General features: G+C 44.6%; 1 protein-coding gene across 1 annotated transcript in view; it reads left to right on the plus strand.

Moving 5' to 3' along the window:
• The window catches only part of LPP (LIM domain containing preferred translocation partner in lipoma), a 313,431-nt gene that overhangs the window by 66,823 nt on the left and 221,000 nt on the right, over nucleotides 1-25,608 (plus strand). The window contains exon 3 of the mRNA XM_017726845.1: nucleotides 5,151-5,215. The gene's annotated coding sequence lies outside the window, so the exon portion shown is untranslated. The remainder of the gene's footprint in view (nucleotides 1-5,150; nucleotides 5,216-25,608) is intronic.

Below are 25,608 nucleotides of genomic sequence, written 5' to 3' on the forward strand. Positions count from 1 at the left end.
ATCAGATGGGTTGCAGAGGCTGGCTGGGGGTCAGTGATGCTTGCCAGCTCAGCCTCAGGCTGGTGTATTTGTAGCAGTGGCCTGTTTCTTTCCACTTGTTTTCTCATCCCCAAGCCTGGACATAGCCCTTGGTTTAGCTGTTAACAGCATGGGAGCAGAAGGTCCAGGCTGTAGCAGCCTCCTGGCACAGCCGCACCTGTGGGCTTGGGTATTGCCATCAGGAGAGAGGAGAGCAAGGGGGTGAGGGTGGGAGTGCAAAGCCCAGGTGGTTGCACATCAGATGTTGTCAGAGGCTTTTAAGGAGTAACAACTCACACCTCAGGCTTTCTTTGGTAAGGGATGAGAACCCCAAACCAGAATGTTCACAAGTGAGGCAGCCCCAGCCCTATGGGTTGTCCCAACATGCTTGGGGCGGATAAGCACAGCGGAAAAGCCTGAGGAACTGCTGCCAAACGACTGGGAAGATGCAGCCCACGGTGTCTGTTGTGTCTGAGATCTCTGTAAAGTCTCTCGCATCTCTCCTCAAGTTTAGTTTTCCAGTGGAGGCTGTTGCAGTAATGAGAATGTCTCCCATCTGCTCCTCACATGGCTTGGCACATTTAGCCAGAATATATATATTTTTATTATGGGGTTAGCCAGTGGTAACCATGACAATTAGACTTATCACGCAGCATTTTTTTTCCCTCCTTGAGTCAGTTTGAAATGCTGACAATTAAATGGATACAGTACACTTTAGAGATCCATCAGTCTCTTTGTTGTCTTGACAACCAGAGTATATTTAGAAATGTAACAAGTACATGGAGTTCAATTGCACTTTTGCTAAAACATAGTTTTGTAGCTTGAGAATTTAATCTGTTGTTTGTAGGTCCAGGTGCTTATTTGAGCTATGCCTGACTTTCTCTTTGGTCTCTCTGGGAAGCTCCTACACTGGCTGGTGGAAAGAAGATCCTTGTCAAGCAGGGAGCAAACCTGCACACTGTGTGTGGTAGGGGCTTGGGTGAAGGGCTGGCAGCTGCTCTTTACTTGGGTGCTGGATGTGCTGAGCTGGGTGCTCCTGTGTACTTGTGGTTTGGCTATTGATTTGCAGTGCAAGAGGAATGTGTGGGATTGTTGTCCCAGATGTTTGTCCCTGCAGATCCAGCTCAGCAAATGGGGCTGGGGAGCCATCAGCAGCATGTCCAAATAACCCTCTCCTAGATGAGCTGCTCTCAAGGTTCAGTGGCACTTTGGTACAGGAGGGCAGTGCCATGGAGCATGACACTGGCATACTGTGATGGCTCTCCTGCTGCCCCTGAGCTACCTAAGCTTTGGTTGTAACTGGAAGCAACTCTCGGCAGCAGAAGCAATAGCAGGGAGTGTTTCTCCATGTCATTTCTTCTGTTTTGTCTTTGATTTGCTGGGGGTGTGCTTCTTTGATTTTAACAAAATACTACTACTAAATTCTTTTTTGGCTCCTTCCAGTATGAGTGGCAAAATTGAGCTCATCCTCTCCCCGCTGAGCTGGAATAGCAGCATGTGGGCTAGCTGTCTGGAGCTATGGATTTTTAAGGCTGCATCCAGGGCTGGAAGAGAAGAAGGGAATTACGATGGAGTGCACTCTGTGGAGGTCTAAATATGCCTGTCTCCCAGCACTCCTGTGCACACACTGATGGTGGGTGTGTGTGGAGTGTCTGTGTTGCTCTCTGTCCTTTCCCTTTTGAGCCAGGAGAGAGCTGTGGTCAGTGCAGGCACCCGTGGGGGTATGACAGCCGTACCTGCAAGTGTGGCGATGTGCCAGCCCAGAAGAGCAGCTGGGATGTGTGGCCCCCATCTGCTGTCACCCCACAGCCCAAAGGCTGTGAGATAGGGGCTGGCACCATAGTGCCCTTGTTCCAGTCTTAGCACAGGATCCAGCAGTGCCACTGCCTTGCCCAATGTGCTGGCTTCCGATCTGTGTCTGACCACGTGTGGATCAGAGTACTTCCCTGGCTTGAGTGATAAATGAATGAAATAAAAGTCCGATGTGAAAATAGCTCAAATGTTCCCCCCTGACCCAGAGCTGTCCTGGTTAGGGCTGTCCCTTCAGAAGGCTTGAAGGTTGAGGAGCTGCTAAAAGGGACTTCTTTGTGGTGAGGTGTTGATGGCGCTTCATAATTAGCGCCTGAATCCCATGGCAGAGCCTGGGATGCTTGCGTATTTTCTGCAAAATGCGAAGCGTAACTCTTCCATTTCTCCCTATCTTAGGCTTGGCTTGTAATTGATTCTTGGCAGTATAATTTGGTCAGGAGAAGTGAAAAAACCCAAACAAAACAGAATTCTTCTTTATCAGCAAAGCTATGGCAAAGCAGCAACCTGAACAGGAGATTGGTTACAGCAGACGGAGTGGCCTTTTGCTGGAGGGAACCAGTTCATTTGGTGAGATGTTTTAAAGAAGACAGCCGTATGTCCATGGCATGGCTGTAGTGGTGTTCATCCTTGGGCAGAGATCTGTAAAACAGGTCAGGAGTGCTGCTCTGCTCCTGGGGAGCATGGCCAGCACAGGTTTGCCACTGGGATGGTTTATTACAAGGAGGTGAGGAAGGCTCCAGGGAGAGGAGTCCACCCTGAGGTCAGGTATTAGGTACAGTGACAGCCAGCAAAAATAATCTGTATTTCCCTGGCTGCACAACATCTTGTCTATGCACTATACCCAAAATATTAATAAGGCTCAGAGGAGGAGAGAATTGCATGATTTTGCTTCCTTCTTTGCCATGTTTCTTTTTCATTCATTACCTGTCAAATAATGTGGTTGATTTTTGAGTGTGTATGCACAGCTCAGTTTAGTTTTTGTATTTTCTTTCTTCTCTCCATTTTACCAATTTCCCAATCAAAATCCCAAACCATAGCTATATTTCCACTCCAGCTTTGTTTGTGGACTGTTAACATGCCTTGTTGCAGTGTTTAATAGCTGCTGGGGTTTATTCTTAAAGTATAACCACCAAAACCCAATGATCCTAATGACTATTCAAGAGTGCTTTAAACAAGTTATCCCAATCCATCTGACAAGGATAATGGTCTTCTATTAGAAGATACTTAGCTGGAGGTTGGATGAGCTGTAATGTTTATGCATCTGCAGATCTGTAACCAGACAAACTCAGAATAACTCCTTGGATTTCAGTGGAGCTGTATTTGTTTATTACAACTGAGGCTTAGGCAGTGCTTTGGATGCAAATTGCAGCCTCTGTGAAATTAAGTGGGGTTTTGATTTAGTTTCTGGAAGTAGTAATATCAGCAGAGAAGCGAAGAGCTGGGACCCACATAGCCTGAAGTCTGTAACTTTGTGTTGCTCTCTTTCCCTTACTGTCAAGATCAGATTCCTTTGGTTGGGGCTACTAACTAAAATGCAGCTTCTCTTAAGCATCTCCTAAAGGCAGGCAAGAGAGAGTGGAAATGCAGCCTATGTGCATTATACATCTCTCTCTCCACACTTCGCAGAAAATGCCAGTGCTCGGGTTGTTCTCTCTGACTTGTGGTTGGGCTGTTGACCTGGAGCTTGTGCTCTCAACTCCAAAAATGCAAAGGTACTATGCTGAGTTATCTGGCTGTGATGTAGAGAGAGCTGGGATCTCCTTTCTCCCAACTTACCCGTGTCTGTGCAGCAGTCAGGAGACATGGACCACTGCTCATCACCCTCACTGTGTGTGGCATAAGTGATTCACCATGCATTAATTTCTGGTCACATAAGGGGCATCAGTTTAAAGCAGGCTTGAGACATAGGTTAGTGTTAGCTATTTGAAGTCTGAAAGCAACATCAAACAGGGAGCAGAAAATGTATCATGCACAGAAAAATCTCTGGGATGTGTTTCACCCTTTAAAAAATAATAGTAATAAATTCCAAACTGTTTGCATATGCTGTCTCCTCTGTGGTCAGGACACCTGTCTGCCTCTTTGCTGATACTTGATACAGGCTTACAGCGCTTGCAAAAATGTTAACGTGAATTTTTTGTCATGGCAAATATGAAAAGAATATCCAGTGTCTGCGTGGGCAGGTTCTCCGCAAATTTTTCTCTGCTTTTTGTGCTTCACTGTGGATCTGAAGCAACTGCTAAAATTCTGCTCCCCTTTCTTCACCACAAACCAGGAGGGCAAAGCTGCTGCCCTGCCAGACCTGGTTCTCCTGAGCAAGACAACTGATGGTGGGGCTAATGACTTTTAGCCTGGCTTTGTTAAAAAAGTAATATATGCAGCTGGCTAGATGTGCCTCTCCTACTTTTTAATGACTTTTAATCCTTGGCTGATCTCAGGAAAATAGGGGTGAGGATGCAATTAAGAGGAGCTGGGGGTCATCTGGTGATGCCAGGAGCATGGTAGTAGGAGACCTGGGGTAGGCTGAGGTGGACCTTTCACTAACCATCCCTAGCATTTTTTAAATTTGCTCATTTCTTCTCCAGGACTGAGATTAAAGGAAATAGAAAACATCAGAGTAAGCTCAGATATCAATAAGCTGGAAGTATTAAAGACTGCTGGTTGAAAAAAGCTTGTGGTAACTTAAAAAAGCTGTGTTTTCTCTTTGATTGGATGTCTTTTGAGGCACCCAGAAAGGAAACCAGGGCTGGAGGTGGAGGTAGGGTTTGGACTGTCCCACCCTGACTCTTTTTCCACAATGGCTGTGTGTTAAATGTGTCCCATCTCTGCTTTGGTGCTCCTTGATGCTCACATGGCAAAGCCACAGTGCTGTGGGAGTGACTCACCCTTGGCCTGAGCAGTGGCTGAGGCTTGGGAAGAAGAGGCCCTTTAAGCATGAGGGGCAGAAGGGCGTCTGGTCAGGCTTTGAAAGAGACTTTGTTACCTGCAGCCCTTACGTCAGTGCCTTTCACCAGTTCTGCAAGTGATTTAAAACAAGTAGCTTCTCTTCCAAAAAAACCTCAGCTACTCCAACACGTGCTCAGATGTAATCTGTGCTGCCAACGTGTGAAAAACCCATATATGGGTCAAAACAGGGACAGACCTACACATGAGTTGTGTCAGAGGGGAGGGAAAAAAGCTATGTTCTGCTCTGTACAGGAGGGTAGCTGGCCTTACGTGCCCTTTTGGGGCTGTTTTCTTGGCGAGGTGTTACAGCCAGCTTGATTTACTTTCCGCTTTTACGATGAGCAAAGTGTTGATTCTGACCTTTCTGTTTGCACCCACAGAAGTCCCTTGGAAGAGCCTGTCTGTACATCTGACCAGGTGCCTGACTGGGCTGCCTTGCTTCCAGGTGAGGAATGGATCAACTCCCAGGGCTTTTGCCAACTGCTGAGTTCAGGGAGAGTGGGAAGACCTTGGTACCATGTTCAGTCATTCAGCAACTGATGGGCATTTCTCCGAAGCCTGGGATGGTGGGAGGCGAGCCTGCCCAGGAGACTTTAGGTGGTTTTACTGTTTCTGGGTCCAAGTTTGGAATGAGCAAACATGCAGGCCCTTCTGCAAATGGGAATGTTGCATGGGAACAATTGCTTGGTCCTGTGGGTCATGTTGCTTTGACCTCTTTTTTGAACAAAGCTTTCCTGCTTGTGGAACTGAAGTCGTTCCCCATCCATGACGTGGCTCTCTGCAGGCTGTAGATGCTCCCAGCTGGTGATGGAGACCTGGCTGTGCTTTTAGGTGAATCTAACTGTGTTTCATTGAACAAATAGAAATTAATGTGAGGAACAAATTAATTAATTCTTCAGAATTGCCAGTTCTGTCAAATTCACTGGAGATACTTAGCTGTGACTTAAGGATCACCATGATGAACCACCCCAAAGTATTGTAGGAGTCCCTTGCTAGATTATGTGTAGGACATAAACTGTGCTTTGTGCTCATCCCATGATATAATGGTTTGATTGCAGGAAGGGTAAGATTGCAGAACAGGACCAGTGTCAAGGCAGTGGGTCTGTCCTCAAGGCTCTCTCAGTTGTGCCACCTCAGGAGAAAGAAGGGTGCTGGAGGTGCTGCAAAGTTGTGGCAGCTGGGGGAAGAAAGCATGGTGTGCAGCCCTGCTGAGAAATGGATAATGAAAGAACCACTACCCTGGTGGTTTTGACCAGTGGAGATTGTTTATTCACTGTGATGATACCTGACTTTAGGACCATGAGATGTCTGTGTGGCAGGGCAAAATCAGGAACAGTGAATCTTCACTCTCTTGTGTCACTGAATTTGATTGCACTTTCATTCTTCTCTTTTGATACGCAATGTACATCCCTCCTTTGTTCCTTTACCCTCTTCTTGGGTCTAATTTTTGTGGTGGTTTTTTTTTTTTTGTGTGTGTGTAAATTACGTCTAGCGGGAGATGAGATTTCAGTATCCTATTTACTGCAAACAGTTGGGGCCATTAATAAATGTTGACAGACAAAGACAGACCAGGGATTAATAAGTAGAGGACAGGAGATTAATAGGAAGAACGTAGAATCTGGTTCAAGGCCTGATCTTCCCAGTTGCTGGGCTATGGAAGATTAATGGCAGCTCTTCTGTTAGTCTCACTCTTTCTGTGGTATCTTTCCTGGCTAAGTTTAATAAACCATCCCAGTGGGTTGCTATAAATATGAAATCTAGGAAGAAGCCCATAGTTATATTAACTAAATATGCCCTTTTGTTAACTAAATGAGACAGTATTAGTTTTGCTTTCCAGTCAGCGCTTGAGCAACAACATCAATGTGTTTGTGAGTGCTGAAGTCAGATTTTCAGGTGCTTACAGCTCCTCTCAAGACAGAAACATATCATAAAATGTATCTTGCCAAGCAAACTGTGTCTGACAAATTGGTTTTTTACTCTGTGTCCTGTGCAAGAGATTGATTTCTCTTCTCTTGACTGAGTTTTCAGCTTCATTTCTGTGAAAAATTGGGCTCTTGACCTGTTGCATCTGGTCTCTCATTAGGTTTGGTGTGAGATTAGATCATTGCAAGAAAACACTAACTTTGTAAAGAGCATTTCTGGTTAAATTTGTGGGAGAACTGTAGAACATGGGACAGTGCCACAGAAAGTTTTATTGTGATAGAAGGGTGCATGCTGTTCTGAGTATCCTCTAATAGAATGTCAGCCTCAAATGCTTTCTTTTAGGCTGGAACTGAGTCAAGCACTCCTGTAGTCTTTTGACCTCTGCCCTCGGGTATTTTCCATAGTTTCCACAAAGATGATCCCCAGCCTTTGGTGCATAATATATATATATATATAGGTATGTGTATGGCCATGTTGGGAAGGAAGCAGCTGTGTCCCTATAACAGTGAGCGTGATGCAGCTGGGACTAACATCACAACTTCATGCAGCAATAGCTGAATTTCTTTTCCAGGGAACAAAGCCTATGCACTGCTTTGGTGGCCCTGTAACAAAGCTTTTCCCCTCTCATCTGCTCTTGCATGCAGTGCCCTTGGCTTTTCAGAAGTTAATTGATTTGTCTATATTATGATTCTCTCTTTAATTTTATTTGTGTAAAGAAGAACACACGCTAATCTTTCTCCAGAGAAATGTTTTGCATTGCTCCTCTTTGAACGTTGGCCCTGGGTCTGCTGCTTCTTAATGAGTCTTTAACTAAACGGCTACGGTTCCCACATGCTCCAGCCTTGACACACACATACTTGTACACCCACGTGCCTGCTCCCAGTTGAACTGAGCCTGCCCGCTCCCCTCGCCCACCCGCTGCTTTGGGTTTCTCGTCGGCAAGGCAGCACCTCCCTGGGAAGCCCTGCGTGTGAGAGGGGCTTTATACCTGCACAGAGAGATAGACTTGAGCTCAAATGAGCCCCCCTGTGAATTGGAAGGGCTGTAACCTCTTTACCACCCTGTCCTCCCGCCCCCTGGCTTGTTTAAAGTGAGTCTCCAGGAGCGTGGATTCCTGTGGGCTGCGCTGCCCGGGGCAAGGACCCGAGTGAGCGCTGAGCACTGAGCTGAGCACCCGATGCTGAATTACTGTCTGGAATGCCACTGGCTGCCAGATCCTTGATAGCTTGTTTTTAATGAAGATTCCTCCTGTAATTCCTAGAATATCTTGCAGTGCAAAAAAAAATGAGCGGTGTGTGTATTTTGCTGTGGGCTGAATTTTTTCCTGCTCTTCACAGTTCCCTCCGTGAACAGAGAGGAGGAGGAGGAGGGGGAAGCATCTGACTGCTTTTTCTTGTTGTTGTTTTTGTTTTTCTACTTGACTTCTGTGAAATATGTGGCGATCAATCGCTCACGACTAACAAAATGTTTTTGTTTCTCCTTGCAAAAGCATATGGGAACTGCAGGAAAAGCATATGGGCGTTTTTAGGAAAACATATTGGTGAATGGACAAATTATAGTGGTGCCAATATGTTTTGGATGTCTGGCTAGACCACTACTACTACCACACTTGCTGGCATGCAGACATATCCACAAGATTTCCAGCACATGAGTGGTGTGTAGCTGCTCCTGGGGAAAGGCAGGCTGTGCTAGATCAAGCCTCTGTTGAAACAGTGCTGTGATCCATCGTCGGGGTGCGTGACAGCCTCATCATATCGTGGGGTAGGCTCCGGGCTCGTGTTTATGGCAGTGTATCCATTCTGTCAGTAGACTGAGCCCAGAGCTCCACTTGCAGCTGGGTGCAAGCAGTGATAATGGTAACCATTTTTCTTTCCAAAGCACTGGACTGCAGTTCTCCTAACACCTGAGCTTCTTGTAAACAGCTAGGCAGCCTCTGGTTTTCCTCTGCTGCTCTAGCAAGATCTTTGTGTTAGCTTGGGCTATTATTTTTTAATTTCTCCATCAAGTGGTTTGCTTTTCAGGAAATGCAGAACACTGGCAGTATTGTTTCTGGTCCCAGTACTGTTTGCCCTGATACTGGACATCCAGGGAAAGGGATACATAAGCAGGGAGGAACTTGGCAGGGAGCTATAAGGGGATTAAGTTGTCTTGGCTGGTGGGTTCTAGTGGCTCATAGCATCCCTACAGTGTGAGCTGCCCTGCTGTGGACCCCTGTCCACAAAGTCCTTGGTAGCTCCGATGGGGCAGCCCTTGCTGCCCACCCTGGTAGTGAGGGACTGCTGCTTCTGGCTGGGATGGGCACAGCCACACTGGGCTGCAGAAGGGGGTGAAAACACATGGCTAAAGACTGAGGGGATAAGCAAGATGCACACTTGGGCAGTCATTTGGAGGTTGCATTGTTTATCTTGGTTTTGAACCTGCACTCAGATATTCTGAGTGGTAATTCGGCACCTTTTAGAGCTCTTCCTCTTATTCCAGCTTGAGGATGATTTGCTGGTGAGTAATTTTGCATTATTCAAAGTAGCCACTTTCCTTATAGCTCTTTTGTTCTGAGAGACAATTCCCTATTTTATTATGCAAACAGTACATTAAGATCCTTGTGGGCCTAAGTTCCCAACAGTGCTTGAGATGACGGCAGAGAAGTAGGTTATTTCAGAAATCATGATTCTCTCCTCTAGAAGCTTTCTTGGAGTTCTGCTTTAACTGCTTTTGATACTATATGTGCTTCAAAAATAGAGCTAAAAAAATCCAGTACTTCCTAAATGTTATAGAGCTCAAAAAATACACTGTATGCCTTGTCACAATATTTAATACAGAGTGCTATTTACAGTAATGAATCAAAATGTCAGTTTTTAAAATATGAACTGTCAGAGTGTTCCTACTTTGCAGAAAACTTTGATATGACAGTTTGTTAATCATATGACTATTACATCAAATGTGTCTAAGAGTACTTGTGCTCAACTAAGTCTTTTTTTATTCTTTTCCCCTCCCTTTTCCCTGTTAATTCTGGCAAGGTAGTTTGACTAAATGCACTCTGATTAGAGGTCAGAAGAATCCAGAGCTGAATGCTTTTGTTTATGGACAGAAGGGAGGTGTCAGTGTCTGTGTTCTTGCTGGTCATGGTCACCTACTCTTAGGTACAGCCTGGTTTGGATCATGTCTCCCTTGTGAGCGTAGTCGAGCAGTGCTGATGCCTCTGGGGTAACTGCAGCTGGGGCAGCTGGGCTAAAATTGTCTCTTGAGTAATAAAAAGCTGTCTTGTACAGTAGCATTTCTAATCCCTGTAGCTTTAGCACGAAGGCACAAGTGAAATAAAGAACTTGAGGCTGCCTGTGCATCCTCGATGAGCTGAAGGGCTGGTTGTGCAGGGCAGGGCTGGTGTTGCTACTTGAGGAGGAGGCAGGGGGCTGGGGATGCAAAGGTCCTCTCCCAAAGAAAGCCTTTGAATACTCTGGACCCAGGTCAAGGAGTGGGTTTGGGCCCTGATTTCCCTTCCATTAATTTAGACCAAAATACTTAGGATTTTTTATTCTTTTGTTTGCTTATCTGCAAAATGGGAGTAATTAATTGATATTAGTTAACTCACAAGTCTCCTTAAAGCCGATTAGTCAAACAACTGCACTTCTGGCAAAGACAAGGGAGAGCTTATGTAGATAATCGTGCTTTAGAAAACAGCCTCTGGAAGGAGCAGAGGGTTCAGCATGCTAATGTGAGGATTGGAGGCCAGAGAGGAGTCCCAGGTGTAGCAGAGTTGCGTACCTCTGCCCAGAATGTCTTTGTGCCACATTGCCTGAGGCTTCAGATGAATTCTTATTGCTTGTTAAAACTCTCAGTTACCATTGCGTAGGTCTTACAAGTGCAATATTTCTGAGTTGGAGTTGGCCCAGCACAGCTATGGGAATACGAGGAGTCTAAAAAGGCAAAAGCTGTGTGTCAGCAGTCTAGAAAAGAGGAGTGTGGGCAGTGCAAGACGGTAAATCTTAGAATCAAAAAGTCTTAGAAAGGTTTAGGGTGGAAGGGAACTTTGAAGACCCTTTAGTTTGAATTCCCCTGCCATGGGCAGGGACACCTTCCACTAGATCAAGTTGTTCCAAGCCCAGTCTAACCTGGTTTTGAACACTCCCAGTAATGGTGCATCCACAGTTTCTCTGGGCAACTCATTCTGGTGTCTTATCATAAAAAATTTATTTCTAAGACCAAATCAGATGGTCTTGATTGTGGGTGTTTCTGGAGGCCTGATTAACTTGGAATTTCATCTGGGCTTGTCTATTAAATAACAACCTCAACACTTTCACTAATGCTACTGAAGACATGATAAGAACTTGTTTTTCAGGGGTGTGGGTCACATGTTTAAGTGCACTTTTGAGCAGCACATCAGCCAGCTCTGGTGTGTGGAAGGCCCAGGTAAAGGCGCTGCACACATCTGAAGTCACGCTGAGGCCCACTGGGTCTCACTGCTGGAAGGAGATCTGGGAAAATGAGGGCAGTGCTTAGCATTTGTCACATTAATATCCTGCTGATAGAGGAGGCGAGGAAAAAACAGGGAAAGAAAGCAGGGGGAGGAGGTGCTGGTGAGCGAGGCGACGACAGCAGGAGAGACTTTGCTGGTGGTGGTGCCTGGTGTGGACCACCAGGAAGCCTGAGAGAAGCTGTCGTGTGAACCGGTCCCAAAAGGGCTCTTACACAAACACTGGGGTGCAGAGGGCCTGCCAGCAGCGAGGGCTGCTGGTGAGGTGTGTGTGAAGGCATCACTTTTCAAACCATGTCTTTGTCACCTCCATTGGGCCAGTGCTGCTGCGTTTCTCATCCCACAGAGGAACATTGATTATTACTCAATTTCCATTTTAGACAAACCACGTTGTTAGTGCGATGATTTTTCTTTTATTATCGTTAGTGCAATGGATGGAAAAGGAGCTCTAACAGATGTATGATTAGCAGGGCATGAAATTAAAAATGTTTGTGTACAAGGAAAAGGTTGTTTACTACCAAATTCCTCATTTGAAAATGAAGTGATACTAAGATTGGCCGTGCGATTCTGCAGCCGGCCTTCACTCCCTTTCCATCCTTCCCCAGCAGTGTTGGCTGAAAAGTAACAATATTTTTACTGTTACTTCTGTTAAAAAATAACACAACTGAAAAGTCAGTACCTGCCTTTGGAGGCAGATTATTTAAAGAGGTTGTTCTCCTGCTCTGGCACTGATGGAGTCGATTCAAGAAAATATTTTGACTGATGTTTAAGCCCCACTGATTAGACTGAATTGAATATTTTATATTGAAATTAATTTGGGTGGAAAATAAGGTTCTGATTGAATAATTCTGAGTGTGGGCGTGTACCTGGGTGAATAGTACTTGTTGCCAAAATGTTGAAAAATTCATATTTGGAGTTGCTGCTGCTGCTGCAGCATATGCAAACTGGGGTGAAGGTTGGTATGTGGTACTCGGTTCTTTCCCCCTCTTTGTGGGTCAGTCTTGTAGTGGTTTTGCACGGGAATGGTTTCAGGTAGAAAGCCATCAGCTCTTAGATTTTTGTTGTAGAAGTGTGATGGTTTATCCCCACATAAAATTGCTGTCCTTTTAAATTTTTTTCCCCCCTGTGATAATTAAATTTTTAGTTTGAGCAAAATGATTTTTTTTCTTAGGAGCTTTGCCTGTGATGCGCAATTCTCGAGTACAGCTGATCTTCTTTGATTTTTTTTAAGTATCATAGAATCATAGAATATGCTGAGTTGGAAGGGTGGATCAGGATCATTGGGCCTAAGTCCTGGCCCTGCACAGGACACCCCAAGAATCACATCATGTGCCTGAGAGTGAATTCTGAAAGAGTTAGGTTAAAAAGTGTGCATCAGAAACACTTCATTTGTGTTATGCTGTTGAGATGAGCCTGGTCCTACCTAGGACTGAACATTTCCCAGGTACTTTGAATTTCTCACCTATCTCATTCTTTGTCCTCTAAAACCTTTGTGGCCAAGTTCAAGGCTGATGCTGGTTGAAGCCTGTTGGGCTGCTCCTGTGTAACCTTTCACCTGGGTGAGTGTGTGCAGGACCCAGACCCGAGGCATCATTGTGATGGATTCTGCCCACTGAGCCTGGATGGCATTGAGGACAAAATAGGAAGAGGTCTAAGAGATTGTTCCTGCGCTCTGGGAACAATTGAGACAGAAAATTGCTTCCAGGATTTCTTCACTTTTCCACAGAGAATAATCAGCCTGTGTAATTCTCTGCCACAGGAAATACTGCCTGAATATGTTACTCAAAGACAGTGAACAAAGTTCAGATAGCAGCCTGAATACTGAAGGTGCTGCAGAGGAGGGACTGTCCTTAACTCAGGGGGTTTTTTGGCGTAGTGTCATTTTTTTTCTGTATATGTCATGGGATGTCACAATGGTGCAACTAATACGACAGATAATTGAATACTGGCTTAGATAGCCAGTGCGTTCTGGTGCACAGTTAGACTTTGGTGCCCTAAACAAGAAGACAAATTTGTATGCTGAGGTTGTAAATGGAGTTTTGCTTAGCCTGGTGCTCAGGTTCTACACCAGAGATTGTGGGGGAGCCTGGAGCAATTCCAGTGAGGTGATGGGTGTCTGGTAATTGCAGTCCTGCTCTTGGCTCATTTTAATCTTTCCTTCGTAAACGTGAGCAAATCACTTCTTCTGCACCTTTATTTGTTAATGTGGAGGATGGGGCAGCACTTGGGCTACTTGCTGGGTTTCATGTAATGTTTCTAATAAGGCCTTTCAACCATGTGTTTTATTCCAACTTTTAAGGGAAATTATTTAAATTTTTTGAGTGAGAGTAGTTGTGGCCAAATCACTGTGTGAGCATTATACCTGCTGGGCTCTGAAATTTGATTCCTAAATTTCCATTAGCGGGTCATACTGGGCCAAAGGATCTTGAACTGCTAGAATAGAAAGGAGTAAAACAGAATGGAGTTGGTGTTTGGTTATGGGCTTTGGATGTCATTGTTCCTGACTGTTCATCTGGCTAATGTTTGCTTTTGTGTAGTATTTGTCTGTGTCTGCGCTTCTGTGCACATGGGGAAAAGGAGGACAAATATCACTGGGGTGGATTAGCATTAAAAAATAGTTAACTGATCAAAGCCATAAAGCTTGTCCAAGTGAATTCTTCAGAGAAATAGTTTTGAATTTCCCAAGCAGCCGCAGGCCATAAAAGCGAAGCGCTATCGTTCAGAGATGCAAAAAACCCCCTTCTGTTGAAGTGTTGGACCTATTTGTTCCCTTTTAGGAGGGGATTCAAAATGTTTTCTTAATTTTCTTCTGAACAGCTCGTTGCTATCCATCATGAGCCTTTGCCAGCTCTGCTCCCCCTCAGTTTTAACCCTCCACTGAGATCGCTATATCTGTACTTAGAATTTTGGATGCTTTTGGCTCTGTGCCCTTTGTGGTGGGACAGCTCTTACAGGGCACACCTTGTCTTCGAGCTCAAAATGTTGTAAAGGAGGGGCTAAATGTTGTTCTCAGTGCCTTGGTGGAGGTGACAGGGAAGGTGGGATGCAGATGGAGAGTGATGCCTGGGAAGGTTTTCCACACTTCTGAAAGGATGTTAGGGGAACCCTGTTCCTGATGCCACATTCTGTCTTGTTACTGGTGCTGCCCCAGCAGGAGCACCAGCCCCACCGGGTCTGCAGAGCATGTGGGACAAAGCAGGAGGGAATTTCATTTCTCTCACATGGACGAAAGAAAGCACTTTGTTTGACTGCTCTAAGTTATTGAAGGCTCATACTGAAGGTTAAGCAACCAGCCTCTGGGAATTGGACACATAAATTGGCTTTATGCTTATGGAAGTCTCTTTCACAGTGTTTTGCTTTGTCGCTTCTCCTTAAGATGTACAAAAGAATGAAGTGCTGGTGTATGGTCCATACACAGGGTGTTTGGATGGCACAGTCATTAATAGGAATGAAAATTACACCGTGGTGGCTCAGAGCTTGCCAAGAAAAAAAGAAAGGAAAAACTCTCAGAAGACATAAAGTGCTTTGTAGCTGGAAGTGCTTGTTGCCCTGCAAGGACTCAGCTGTCCTTTTCAGTCCCAGTCTTCTATTATTGAAAATATTTTGCTGCCTAATACCTACTAGCTTTTTAATACTGCTTAATTGTATGCACACCCCCCCCAAAAGAAAGCCACACATTTTTCTGCTCTTGTTCAGCTTTAGGGCCCCCAGGGAGGGTGTTAATGGCTGTGTCCCGGTTGCCTTTCAGGCAGAGAATTCCACTTTTACTTTTCTTCTGAAACTTGGAGTTTCATTCTCCAGATAACCAAATTTTAATATAAACACATTTAAAATGCATGTGTGTGTATACATATATATGTATATATATAAAAATTATCTTTTTTTAATGCTGAGTCCTAAGTATATTCTGGTAGAAACTGAGGTCATCTTTGTAACAGGTGGGCAGTGCATGGAGAGAAAAGCTGTGTCTGAGGGACAGGACTGCAGCTTTTGGAAAGGGATTAGATGTTTGCATAAGCATGGGCATGGAATTCATGTGTGCCATGTATACACATCCTTGGTTTCTGTGGTAGAGCAGAGGTGATTTGCCCACATAGCAGGGCCATTTGCTAGGGTGAAGTCATCAGTGTTCAGTTCCTGAAGCAATAGAGGTGCATCCATATACAGGATAGTGCAAAGTAAAAGGGAAGCTCATCCCTCTCCTCCAAGATTGTACTTTGGCCTCTTGTACAGGCCACATCTTACCCTCAGATGGGAGCAGTGCTCAGCTATTGATGATATGAGGAGAAATTGAATCTGAAGCCCGGGGCCCTTCTGCACAGGGAAACCATTGCAAAACAAAGCCAGGGTGTGAATTTAAAGTGCAATAGCTGTTCTGAGCGTACTTCTCATGTGGGCAGTCTTATTCTGCTCTGAGAGGGCCTTTGTGCAGTTCTGCTTCATCCAGTGCCAAAGGCACTCTCAGTGCAGAAAGAAGAATGCCCACACAGGGAGCGGATAGCTTTTCCAGGCTATTTCACCATGCTGAAGAGTCCCAGGAGATGCCATGTTTCCATGTCCCCATGAATGTTGCAGGAGCTTACCCTTCGTTCAGCTCACTCTCCACTCAAGCTTTCACAGAAGAGTTTTGTGGTGGGTGTGTGGCAGAGTTGTGTTTTCTGGACCCTGCCAGGTGCAGTGTGCATCACTCATTTGCCTGAAGTTTTGGGGCTGATCTTGGGGATCCCTGAGGATTTTGGTCTTGTCTGGGCGTTCCTGGTGTTGCAGTACGGCATTTTCCATCAGGGCCATTGCCTCTTGTGGTGTGTCCAGGCTGCTGGAAAGATGTCCTGTGAGAATGTTCATGTGTTGTTCCTTTTCCTGTGAAATTGCCAAGCAAACCTGTGCACTGGGTATGATCGTTATCTGAACGCTGTTGAACAGGGAAAAAAACTCCATCTGTTCTACAAAGAGGCAGTGTAAAGAGCAGGCTTTGTGACTAAATAAATTCACATCTGTTTAGCAGAACCATCAAATGGCGAGCAGAGGGGCCTAATGTGAATCACATGTTGAAACCACAAGTATGAGTGAGATGAGCTGCAAAAGAGAGAGCCTGGAAGTGTTGATCCATGTGAGCAACTGTTGGTTTCTCTCCTTATTCTTTCCCTCTACCAGTTTCCTGAGCTAATGATGAGGAATCAAAAATTCAGGGATGTGCATGTGTCCATGCATAGTTATGTGTGTAAGTTTGTATTCATTGCATGATTAATTAACCTTCCTACTTTATTTTGAGCCATTAGATCATAACTTCAATTGGAAGGGCTCTGGATGGTGTGGGAGCTGCAGAGGAGGGACAGTGGGGCTGACATGAAGAGAGCAGGTGAAGCTGTTCCCTAGCGGAAGTGCTTCACATAAAATGGCCGTGGGGTAGCTTGTTTTAAAAAGGGACTTGGCTTGGAAGTGATTCCTTGGGATGATATCTCCAGCAGTGTCATCTCAAGGAACTGATGGAGCAATCTAGAAGCTTTAGAGCATAGGTTATGCTTTCATGTGCCCAATCTAATTTCAAAATAGGTATCTGTGTACCAGTCGTAACAGATGGCATCTTTCCATGGATCAATGAAATTTGTTGCTTAGGTTTTCCCCTTAGTGTTTTAAGCCCTGCAGAAACAACGGGCAGCTCAAGTGTCTGTATTGGTTGCATTTGCAGTTGATTTTTCTTCTGTGCCAAGAACATATCAATATAATTTCAAAACACTATTTTTTGTGACTTGAGGCAGCAGTTTCTAACTTAAAAACAAGAAAGCTTTGGGGAGGTACACACAACTCGGGTGCCTCAGTGAAGGTTATTTGACTGATCTCCATAGCCCATTAGAGTGTCCATGCAGAGGAGCAAGCATCTTCTCTCCCACAGGATCTCATGAAAAGAAACATGCAGTGATTTTAGTCTCAAATGTGGTTTCTTGATGCTGCCTTGCCTTTTGTCCTAGATACTTTGCAGCAAATGAGGCCAAACTTGCAGAAACAAAGAGTGGTGGAAGATAGGCTGTTAGACCTGATTTGCACAGATCCTGCTCTCCAGCAGCTCAAATCCTGCTCTCTGTAGCTGACAGAGAGCTGTGTGCAGCTCACCTGGGATGTGATCTCTGCAGGAGCCGCTGGAGGTAATGAAGCGCTTAAGGGCTGATGTGTTGAAGGTCCCCAAGGAATGATTAAGGTGTTGGCAGCTGTGTTACTTTGAAATATGTGCATTACACAGCAGAGGCATGCTGAAATGCCTTTCAGATGCTTGGTTGTGTGTGAGAACATGCTTTGCCTCAGACCTGTGAGATAGTGGTAGCAACTATTGAAGGGGATTTGATAAATGGAGCTGTGTGTGCACTTACCAGCTGCAGGACCCAGCTGCCTGCCATAGCACAGCTCAAAAACAAGTGGTTGCCAGCAGTGGATAAAATGCAGCAGCATATAAATATCTCTGGATATATTAAAAGTTTGGTTCTTCCTTCCCTCTAAAAGTACCCTCTGCTCATGATTCATTTCTTCTCTTCCATCACCCCCTGCCAGTCTTTTCTGAGAAAGTGCAGTGAAGGTAAAAGAGCATTGGAATGTTTTCCTGGAGACTGTCAGATTTGAGCTGTTTCACATCTAGGGAACTGATGTGGCCAGTCTAGTATGAAAACACTTTTGTCACAACAGAACTTCCTACTGATTTCTGGAAAGGGGAACAAATGATTAATTTGGGTGGTCAAAAACAGAAGACAGCAATGTGATAGTGGTGGAGCAACTGGAGTCAGCTTTTTAATAGGATGAACTTGTTTAGCAAACTTGCAAGGCCAGTGTGGGTGCCTGGCTGGGTTAACTTCACTGCTGGTACTGTGGTTTGCACCAGCTGGGGAATTATCTCCCAGAGCTTTGTGTATCACTGTTCTTGAATGAACGGACACTGAGTTAAAAGGGAAGAGCAGCAGTTTCTTGGGCTGGTGCTTGGTGCTTTTATGAGTTTCAAAGTAGAATTGAAAATCAAATTTCAAGCACTTGTCTTCTGTCACAAGTTTCTATTCAGAGCAGAACTAATGCCCTATGTGGATACTAAACCAGAGCTTTATCTTCATGACTCCAGAGGGTCATGATCAGCTTTGCCTTTGCTTTTCATATTCTTCTTCATCTGTTTTCCTGTGCTTCCAGGAACCACCCTTCTTAATGAGCTGTATGTCATGTTTATTGCAAATAGCATAGGGGTAGCTAACACCACCTTGTGACCTCCCCTCCTATCCATGTAGCTGAGGCATTGTGGAGCTCCTCCAGCTTAGTCACCATCTCAAAATGTGCCTTTTATTATTCTTTATTTCTTGACAAAATGACATGGAGCAGACACTGAACACCCAGTTAAATATGAGTCCAGTGTGTGCTGTGATTGTCAATAAAGCAAGCTGGATATGGGGCTGCTTCAGGAGATGCCTGGACTGTAGACTGAGATGAGTTACTGCTCATCTTTCCTCCTTAGTGCTGAGGCTGTTGTCCAGTCTTGAGTCCACCAGCTGAAATGGGACATTGAAAAGGTGGAGAGAGTCCAGAGGAGGGTCAGTCAGGGGCTGAGAGCCCATGGCCTACAAGATGAGGCTGAGACAGCTTTGGCTTCTGTCTCTGATGGAAAGGAGGCAAAGGAGTGATCCAGTGGCAGCTTGTGACTACTGCCAGGGGCCTTCTGAACATGTCAGAGCCAAATGCTTCTGTCCAGATGGCAAAACAAAGTGTTGTGAACATGCATAATGGATGGCAGATTCAGCTGGAGAGTTGGAAAAGTATTTTCATTGGGAAAGTAGTGTAAGACTGGTACAAGTCACCAGGTAGCAAGGGATTCTTCATTTTGGAGGTTTTCCAGGACAAAGCCACAGCAAGCCTTACCTAGCATTGGTGGTAGTTCAGTCTCCTGCTAAAATCAGGACTTGGTAGCCTGCAGAGATCCTCTGTCTTTCCTGACAGTACTGCAGGTTTTCAGCTTTTTTAAGGAGGAAGCAATTTAAATTGTTATTTTTGCTTTGTGTTGCAAAAGGGAGACAAGAAGACATTGGGGTGCTCATGTGTTGATGATATCAAGTCACCTGTTGTCGTGAAACTCAGAGAAAAGTAGTCTTTTTCCTGACTGTTTATTCAAAGGAGTTTGTGTACTTCCTTTCTTACAGTTTTCATACACTCAAATATCTTGCTTCCATTAGCAATCTCTCTGCAGCATCAATTTCCAGTCATCTGGTAGCAATTACTCTTCTGGGTTTTAAGGTAAAGGATTTTCCATAGGAAAAAGACTATTTCCCCTGATTATTTGCAAAGTGCTATGGGCTGAGCTACCAAAACCAAGAGACAGGTTGGTGCAGTACTCAGGAAGGAAAAGTCATCCAGGGATTTGTCATACTTGAAGCTGTGACTTCCAGAATGGCTTGGGATCTGAGGGAGGAAAAGTGGATCAGATGGGAGGAAGAGAATGAGGAACTAAAGATTTTGGTCCTGGACACAGTTCCTGCCCATTAATTGATTTAATTGCTTGATTTTTAGGGGCTACAGGATCAAAGTCTGGATTCTACTGCCAGCTCCATGAGGTGTCAAAAGAAGGTTATAGTGGTCATAGACCCCCACACGCTTCCTTCCTGAATGGGGCCTGTGCTGTGCCTGTGTTCTGGGCTGCAGCTCCTTTTCCATTCACAGAAATCCTCTTGATGGCTTGGGGTTCGATAGCCAGTAGCAGGTATATTTTCTTCAAGGGAGGGCAGCATCCGACTCTCCTGCAACCACAGCTATTTTAGAAGAGGAGTGAAGTGCAGGGAACCCCATTGTAAATACAAAACCCGCCTACACCCATGCCAGCTTTGCTGGGGAGGACCTCAAGCTCAGCACTGTTTCCTTATTCACTCCATCAGCTTCCCACTGAGCTCAGATCCCTGCTGTTTCTCCCCAGGCCGAGCCACACACACAGCGCTCTGCAAAGCTAATACAATTATCTGTGTGTCAATATGCTGCCACAGTCCCATTTGGTCCCACTGGGGTCTTGTTGATATCTCACAGCTGAGCTGAATGTTAGTTCTGCACAGTTCCTCCTCGTTTACTGCCTGCATCAGCATCCAAAATACCTGAGTTTGTTCCAACAGCCTTAACCTTGCCACGTCTTGTTGTCCTGTTTTCTTTTTGCTTAAGTGAGACTCTTGATATGCCTGATTTCAGTACATCTCCATCAGTTGAGAAGTCCAGTCCCTTAATAATTTTATTTGATGGATAAGCTCTGTGTTGCTTGGCAGTCCCTTGCTGAAGCAGGAAGCCAAGTACTGAGCTGTGCTATAGGCAAGACACAGAATATGGGCACAGAAGGAATAAAGGCAGCTTTTTTTGGCAGAGAGGTCTTGAAAATAAATTGTGTGCAGGAAAACAGTATTTATGTAAGGGAGCTCATGATCTGAGACTCCCGAAATAACCTTCCTGCATCATTCCTGGTTTTGCTGTCTGTATTAATATGTGTCCTCTCTTATTTTATATAGAAATTTCTGAAACATCCCTCTCAAACTTTTCTTTGTGGTGCAGCAACATAATTAGGTCAAGTTATCATGGAAAGAGGCTATAACAATTGGAAGAAATTTGGCTGGCTCAGGGCTACCTCCTGGCTCAGGTCCTTAGGTTCAGGCATAAACTATATTTGAGTAAGCCTGCAGGTCTACCTCCTCTATTGCAATTGCCTTGGGGTTTGTTGTGGCCACAAGTAGCTGAGGCCTTGGATTGATGTTTTATCCAATATGATTATGTTTGGACTAGCTGAGGATTGTCTCATGCCACAGAAGCCAAGAATCAGCTTGCTCTCTGGTGAAATTGCAATGCAGTCATTAGAGTTGTATTAGATTAGATAGATCTATCTATCTCCAGGGAGCCAGTACCATCTCTTTGTTTCAGTTCACATGGACAAGTCAAGTTCAATTTATTGGGATTTTAAAGCCTAGTTTGTCATCTGACACCAGGATGTGACATGGCTGTAAAAGGGAGATCTCATTCATCAGCTTTTATGCATGTGTTTTGCAGCAGCAGCCAAATTCAAATAGCCAGCATCTAATCCCAAAACTCCTAATGCAATTATATTGGGAAAGAAAAGAAGTTTTATGTTTAGTTTGCCCTTCTACCTTTTTCACTACTGAAGCTGATAGAAGAAAAATGAGCTAAGAGTGAAACCTAAGGGTGGGTTCTTGGTTGATACCAAAATTGTCCCGGAAGCAGGGTTTTGAAGTAAGAATGATTGTGACATTGGGTTGGTATCTGATGAACTATTTTCATGATGACATTAACTTTTGTCAGGCATCTTTGTACCAGAGAGACTTTTCTTTACCATCACATCTTTGCAGTCTCTGCTACAGACTTGCTGTCTTCCTTCTGTGTCTCAGTAATACTGTAGAACTTGTAGTGACTTAAATGTGTACAACGAAAGTCGCATCCCAAACTGGTATGGATCTTCTGAAAAATAAATGAACTGTGGATGCAGCTAGGAAAAAAAGTTATTTTCCAAGTATTGGTTATTTACTTAAAAGAATGGGCACAAGCTCTGTTCATTTGCAAACCATTGCAACTAGAGAATAAGGAATATAATGCTGCATTGCCAGTAGGTGATATTGCTGGCATATGTTAAGTGGAATACAATATATTGCTGCAAACTGGGAGGAGCTGTTGAGTCCCTTGAAGGCAAGGAGGCCCTGCACAGAGACCTTGATAAATTAGAGGACTGGGCTGTCACCAGCCATACGAAGTTCAACAAGAAAAAATGCTGGATTCTGCACCTGGAATGGGGCAATCCTGGATGTACAGACAGACTGGGGAATGAGAGGCTGGAGAGCAGTGCTGTGGAAAGGGACCTGAGGGTCCTGCTTGATGGCAAGTTGAATGTGAGTCAGCAGTGCCCTGCAGCCAGGAGGAACAATCCTGTCCTGGGGTGCCTCAGCCACAGCATCGCCAGCTGGACAAGGGAGGGATTGTCCCCCTCTGCTCTGCACTGGGGTGGCCTCACCTTGAATATTGTGGACAGTTTTGGGCACCGCAGTGTAAGAAAGACATGAAACTATTAGAGAGCATCCAAAGGAGGGCAATGAATGGTGAAGGACCTTGAGGAGAAGCTGAATGAGGAGCAGCTGAGGGCACAGGGTCTGTTCAGCCTGGAGAAGACTGAGGGGAGGCCTCAGTTACAGCTTCCTCATGAGGAGAAGAGGAGGGGCAGGCACTGCTCCCTTCTCTGTGGTGACCCCACAGTGACAGGACCCCAGGCAATGGGCTGAAGTTGTGTCAGGGGAGGTTTACGTTGGTTATTAGGAAAGGGTTCTTACCCCAGAGGGTGGTTGGGCACTGGAACAGGGCTCCTCAGGAAAGTAGTCACAGCCCCAAGACTAGCAGAGCTCAAAAAGAGTTTAGACAATGCTCTCAGGCACTTGGTGTGGCTCTTGGGGATGGTGCTGTGCAGCACCAGGAGCTGGACTCGATGATCCCTGCGGGTGCTTCCCAACTCAGCAGATTTGTGATTCCGTGAAACCCTTCTGAGTGCAGATGAAGTCAGGGCTGGCAGTCTGGGGTTTTTGAGTCACAGAATAATTGATTTTGATTCCTCAAGGGATCTCTGGAGGTCATCTGGGCCAACCCCTTACTCAAACCAGGGTGCACTTTGAATTTAAGTCAGGTCTTCTAGAGGATCCCATGGAAGTTTGATTGAAGCTGTTAAAGCCAGAATGAAATATTACCAGACTATATTCTTCGAGGAATAATTCATCAGTGCTCTAACTAGGTTTCTTTCTCCTTTAATTCCTCTGATTACATTAGTGACGTCCCACAGCAGGAAATAGGTGAATGCTCTCAGTCCTGTTTAACTGAAGAAGTGACTTAGATTTCATTTACTTATTTATTTTACTTTGAGGGAATTGGGATGAAGATACAAAACCTTGCCTTATCCAGGCAATCAAAATAAACTATGAATCTGAGAGGAAGAGGCAGAGTTAAACTTGCTCCAGCTGATAACTGCTGTGAAAGACTACAGCAAAGCATTAGGAAGTGTCCATAAACTATGTAGAATGGGTGCAGGCAAAGAAGCCTGATCCTGTGGAGATGTTTGCTGCAAGGACTCGGAGTCCACGTGCATCAAGTTTGCTTAGGGTCAGGAAGGCAGTCACTGGAGGGGGATAGTGTTTTCCATTCCTCTTCATCACTTCTCAGTGTCTCTTGGTGGCTCAGTTGACTCTTCTTAGGGCTTCACTGCTCACTGGTGGTAGAGGCCACATCAGCACCATGCACAGGATTCCCAGTGCTCAGAGTTGTTCCTGAAGCTTCGTGATGAAGGTCCGGAGTCAATTTAAAAGGGGGGGAGGGGTTGAGGGAGGAGCTTTATTGGACTGGCTAATATTGCAGGAGTTAAATTCGGAGAGATGTTGTGCAGATCAGCAATGATTAAGGGAGTTCCAAAGGACTCCCAATTCCCCAAATCACATAATTTGCCATATGATGTAAAATTGATGACAATAAGTAGTACCATATGGGAAGGGCATCCCAGGAGAGCTGCTACTGAGTTTATAAGTACCTATGGCACTTACTGTGTTTGGTTAAAGACCTTTAATGAGACCCGAATTTTGACATTATACCCTCTTTTGAAGGCCACAAGAAGTAGGAGAGCTTCATGGCTGGAGATCATGCGCCATAAATGAAGATATAAATTCATTTAACCTTCAGAGGGGAACAGTGCCAAGAAAAACAAGCAGCTTTGGGAGTTCGTAAAGAGCAAATCTCTCTGGTCAGCCTCAGTCACTGCATTTGACTAATTAGAGGACTGGAGGTGATGAGGACAAAGCAAAGAACTGTATTTTAGCAGGGCATTTGAGGTTTGCAATTTGGGGAATTTCAGGCAGAAAAATGAAGACAAATCGGCTTAGAGGAGAGACATCCAGAGATGTAGGTTACACTTCTATCAGAAAGGGACAATGGGTGGCATGATTTTTGCAGGGCGAAGGGTGTCCCCTTGGTTTAGTTCTACAGCTGATTTTGAAGGTGATGAAGTGATGTAAAGTCAAAAGTTTTCTCTTTGAGTTCTTTTACATGGATGGAAGAGAAGGGAGCGTGGGGAGGATGCAGTCTGCCTTTCTACACTTTGAGACGAACTTGAGTTATCAAGGGAAGGTGATGCTTTTATTGTGTTTCAGAGAAAGGACCTTGTTTGTTGACAGTAGATGTGACTGAAAGCTGTGTTGGGGCTTAATTCCCCATATCTGGTCAATCTCTTGGCCTTAGGAGTGATGGTTCACTGTGCATGGGTGATACTAAGACAGAACATCATAGACCTACACGAAGCCAGTGAATTTAGGAAGGCGTGGGATGGAAGACAGAGCAGACAGTCTGGAAGCACAGACGGTTGTTGCTCATTTTTTGTTAAATACTGCTGCTACCCACTACAAAGCATTAGCTTAATTAACTCAGGGACAAAATCTTCTGTCTTGGCGAAGTCCATCAACATCCAGGGAGTATTTGGTCCATGTTACAAATATGAAAATGAAATGAAGATTTATTTGGGTACAGTCTAATAACAGAAAAGCCAGCGTGTCTCAGAGATGAATGTACTAACAATTTCAAAAGTAGACAAATTGGTACTCTACCCTTCCATTGCTTATCAGATGTAAAGATAAATTGACTTGGAACCCTCAGTGTTTTACCTTTGCTTCTCCAAGGTGAATGGCATCCTGTAATTAAAAGCAAAAACAAGCTCTTATGCCCAAACATTTGAAAAAAGAAAAAGGCAATGAAAAAACTTTGTCAGGCTGTTATTACTGCATGGTATTATCTGCTATTGATATTCCTGGTCTGACATTTTTAGATAATGCGGTCTCAGCTTGGGATTCGTGGATTGCAGTTCCTCTGCTGTGGTGTATTCTTTCATGGTTAGAATTTTCTGAACTTACAGCATTAAGATCGTCCTAATGATAGAACCAGAGCACACTGTTTGCCTTATTTATGCAGTGTGATTTCACTCTTTGCTCTTAATGCTATTTATCATGGTTAGTCTGGTCTTATCCTTTGCCTCCAAAAGTAGGTGATGACTAATGCTTCCAAGGAAGGAAGGATAACAGAATCTCAGGCATCCACAGCTGATTTCAGTCAGGTTTTTGTTTTTGATATTAGTAATCATTTTACCTCTTCTATTTTAAGTTACTATTCTTAAAAATGGCCTTACACTGTCAGCTACCATTTCAGAAGAGGTAGCTGGAAAATTGAAGACAGTTCAGAGTAAACATGCATGAAAGAATCAAGAGAAAGCTGTCCTTTACAGGGAGCTTAATTGATACTTAATTTAAATGTTTTGGTTTGATTTAAGTAATGATCTGGCTGCATTCTGAAAGGATCTGCTTAAGGAAGAGAGGCAAGTCTGTAATGCAGATGACAGGAGCAAAACAAAATGCAATGGTTGGAGGTGGAGCTAG

This window comes from Corvus brachyrhynchos, unplaced genomic scaffold, assembly GCF_000691975.1.
Source record: "Corvus brachyrhynchos isolate BGI_N302 unplaced genomic scaffold, ASM69197v1 scaffold162, whole genome shotgun sequence".
NCBI classification, from domain to species: domain Eukaryota; kingdom Metazoa; phylum Chordata; class Aves; order Passeriformes; family Corvidae; genus Corvus; species Corvus brachyrhynchos.